This window comes from Gekko japonicus, unplaced genomic scaffold (genome assembly GCF_001447785.1).
Source record: "Gekko japonicus isolate JY-2015 unplaced genomic scaffold, Gekko_japonicus_V1.1 scaffold1612, whole genome shotgun sequence".
In the NCBI taxonomy this organism is placed as follows: Eukaryota; Metazoa; Chordata; class Lepidosauria; order Squamata; family Gekkonidae; genus Gekko; species Gekko japonicus.
Window position 1 is genome coordinate 300,222 of NW_015168097.1, and position 3,997 is coordinate 304,218.

Here is a 3,997-nt window from a genome sequence, read left to right on the forward strand (position 1 = left end):
GAAGGGAAAGGAAATTGTAAGCCGCTCTGAGACTCCTTCAGGTTGTGAAGGGCGGGGTATAAATCCAATCTTTTCTTCTTCTTCTTTATGACGTTATACCCTGCTGAGATCCCTCCCCTCCACAGGCACCGTCCCCCAAATCTCCAGGAATTTCCCAGCCTGGAGCTGGCAACCCTCCCCTATCTCTCAAATTCCTGGACACATTCCTTCCCACTCATCTCCACTGTCCTCCCCCATCGAAAGATCCCCTGTCCCCTGAATGACTCTACCCTTTCCCCTCACTGCCCCTTATGCCTGGAGCCCCCTCCCAGAACGTCTGCATGACCTCTCTTATTTCCGTCAAATCCCACCTTTTCTGCACAGCTCCTCTTTGACCCCCTCCCAGACCAAAACTAACAGTGCCATCCTTTACAGCATTACCAAGCCATGGCTGGCAGGCAATGGGAACTTGGGGGTGAGTGGGGGACACTGGGGTATGGCATCGTGCGTGCCATGACATCATATCTGGGAAAACCTGGAAGTCACCTCAGGTAGCTCTAGGAATTGCCTAAAGTTCTATGATAAAACCATAGAGCTTCCGGCAATTCCTAGAGTCTTCTCAAAGTCACTTCTGGGTTTTCACGGAAGTGACATCACGGTGCACAGAATGACACACTTCTAAGTCTATGGAAGCCAGTGGGCTTACATGGGTGTAACCACGGTTAGGATTGGACTGTAAACTTAGGAACTGGAAGGAGCAAGTTCTTCCCCTATTTAGGTCCACCTTCCCCTCCCTCTCCTCTAGGGTTGCCAGAACCCCAGTCTGGGTGGGAGTTCCACTGATTTTCGGGGCTTAGATCCTCCACTGGCCAGCTGGCCGGCAGGAAGAGCCCCACCCCCAAACAGGGATGTCAGGGGGGTGACGTCCCCGACAGAATGATGTCACCCAGAACTTGCAGGGCTCTTTTTGTAGAAAAAGCCCAGCAGGAACTCATTAGCAAAATAGGCCACCCCCAATGGCAGGAACTCATTAGCATATTGGGCCACACCCCTGACAGCACAGCTCATTGGCATATCAGGCCGCACCCCCATGTTACCAGAAGTGTGCTCATCCAGCCACACCCACCTTTCCCTTCTTATTCTGTTTACCTTGTTTGTTGTCAAAACCCAGGGCCTTTTTTTGTAGCAGGAACTCCTTTGCATGTTAGGCCACACACCCCTACTGTAGCCAATCCTAATGGGTTTCTGCTGTTGGGTGTGGCCTATTATGCTAATGCGTTCCTGCTGGGCGTGGCCAACGTGGGAGCCAGCCGCAACTCCGTTCCTGTGCGTTCCTTCCCCAAAATAGCCCTGCCCAGAAGTGACATCATCATGTCGCCAATGTCAGGGGGGTGACGCTGTAGTTTTTGGGCAAACTCTATGGTATTGAAGCCAAAAAACCCATAGAATTTTGCCCCCAAACTGAAGTTTCACCACCTCGACATCGGTGAAGAGATGATGTCACTTCCGGGTGACATCACTGCACCATCCATGCGTACAAAGCATGCACGGCAGAAGATCCCGGGCCGGACCCGGGAGCCCCCCGCCGGATCACAGGTAGGACCTGCCAACCCTACTCTCCTCTGTTCAGTAAGAACTTTCCACTGAAAACTTCTGGGGGTGGCGGGTGGGGGTGGTTAGAGTCTTGTTTCTTTGGACTCTGTAAATTGCTATGCCCATTGATGACGCAATATTATTAGTAGCATTATCCTTATTATTGCAAAGGATTAGCTGTCCAACCAGCCATTCCCTCATGACTGACAGAAGCCCCTGTAACCTTCATACCAAACTAGTGTCTATTTTAATGTCTCGCAATCGTTAGCATCTGAAATACACTGCTTGACGAGAAGAGGAGACTTTTCACACTTGCTTCTAAAGGGTTAGGGTCCGTACTACCCCAAGAACAGGGCATGGGGGGATATTTTTTTGGGGGGGAATTGCACACCATGAGGGTATATCCTTGTGCCCAAGAAAACTTCTACTGATCCAAGCCAATGAATAACTCCTCAAGTAGATCAAATGTGCTTAATTTGCCCCCGCTTTTGATTAATTATTTACTTAGAGAATGTACGTGTCACTTCTCCAGAGACCCTGGCACAAGGTAGATCACAAAACAAAAGCAACTGAATAAAAATCACATCACGTTCTGCGCCAGCTTTGCGGCACCAAAACTCAGTTCTAAAGACACACAGCTTTTCTGGCAACAGCCAATCCCTGTTTCATTTTAAAAACTCAGCTGTGAGCCCTAGAACAACACCAGAAATAAAGAAACAGGGGCCCTGTTCACATGAGACGTTTTGGGCTGGGAGAGGGACGGATCGGGGCCGCAGCAAACGGGCGCGATCTCACAGCAACATCTGGGAATCGTGCTGCGCCCGTTCCCAGCCCGTTCCCAATCCGCCCCTCCCGGCCAAACCCCGCAGCAAAAAAGAACCACCTACCTAGGTGGTTCTTTCCAAAAGGCCACATCAAAGCCGGCCGTGGGATCGCCGGCCGTGGGCCGCGGCGTCTCTTTTTTGGTATGGCTTTAAAAAGCCGCACTTTGGCCAGTGTTTTCCCTGCCGTGTGGCAGGGGCCAGGGTTGGGCTTCTGTTTTTTATTGAACATTCTAAGCTTTGCCCTGGATCTTCTGGTTGGGTTTTTGGTCAATAGGTAGACTTGAGTTCAGCATAGAAGGTAGAGTTGCCAGACAGCCCGGTGGGGGCGGGGGTCCCGCTCTGTCAGGCCGCATCTCCCGACTGCCAATCACCTGGCCGGCAGGGGGGAACTTATCCCCCAAAAAGAGAGAGAATCAGCCAATGTGCAGTGATGTCTCTACGACACTGCCCATGTGACCCAGAAGTGACAATCATCACATCTAGGACAGTTGGGGCAACACTCTGGTATTTGGGTAAAAACTCTATGGTAGAAGCCAACTTCTAGTGGGAAGACCCCACTACTGGGGGGTCCCTTGGCAGGCAGTGGGTATTATCAGATGCCGACTGGTCCTCGTCCAGGCTTGACCTTGATGCGGATCATGGGTGTGTGAATTGCCAGGGCTGGAGTTCCAACTTCGGCCCAAACTTTGGGATTTACGCCAGGCAGGGTATCTATAGCAGGGTATATTGAGGCTGTCCTACACCCCCAAGCACCAAGAATACAGAGCATCACTTGCCACAGACTGAGAGTTCCTGTCTATATCTTGTGGCCAAGAGCCATTGAGGAACCTCTGCTCCATGTTTATCTAATTCCCTCCTGAAGCCGTCCATGGTTGTAGCTGCCACCACCTTCTGTGGCAGTGAATTCCATGTGTTTATCACTCTTTGGGTGTGTTCAGACGCGGCCTTTCTGCCGGCATAAACTGCACCGGTTGGAACCGGTGCAGTTTATGCCAGCAGAAACGCGATCAGACTCACCCTCCATCTTGCAAATGCCTCCGTTGGACGCCTGCTCACACGCTGCGGGCGTCGGCGTTTGTTTTTGTTTTTTTAAGCAGTTTGAGCATGCGCACAGGCAGCCATTCAGAGAATGGCGATTTTTGCGCATGCTCAACCCCCCCCCTTACATTTAAACTTTAAAGGTAAGCACTTACCTTTAAAGTTTAAACCCCAACCTGGCCTCCCTGTAGTCCCGGACTCCTACGGGACGGTAAAGTAAGGGCTTTTTTTTTTTTAATAAACAAACGCTCGGGGCGAAGGTTCGCCTGAGCGCATATCGCTTCGGTTTTTTTTTAAAAATGGCGGGGGAAAGCCGGAAGCCTCAGGCTTCCGACGGAAGTGGCTAGGCACCGGTGGAGAGCGATCAGACGCCGGTTTGTATCAGAAGCCACCGTTGTACTCTGTTTACCACCACTTCGGACCTAGTGGCAGAGTACAACGGTGTAAAAGGATTTACAACGGTTAGGGACGGGAGGCAGATGTTCGCCGTGTGAACGCCCGTAAGTACACCGGTTGGAACCGGCACCCTAACCGTTGTAAATCCCCCGTCTGAACGCACCCAG

The 3,997-nt window shown here is 51.5% G+C and overlaps 1 protein-coding gene across 1 annotated transcript in view; it reads left to right on the plus strand.

Annotated features, from left to right (window-relative positions):
* Nucleotides 1–3,997, plus strand: part of LOC107113429 (tyrosine-protein kinase ZAP-70) — a 34,012-nt gene that overhangs the window by 1,521 nt on the left and 28,494 nt on the right. The gene's annotated exons all lie outside the window — the stretch shown is intronic.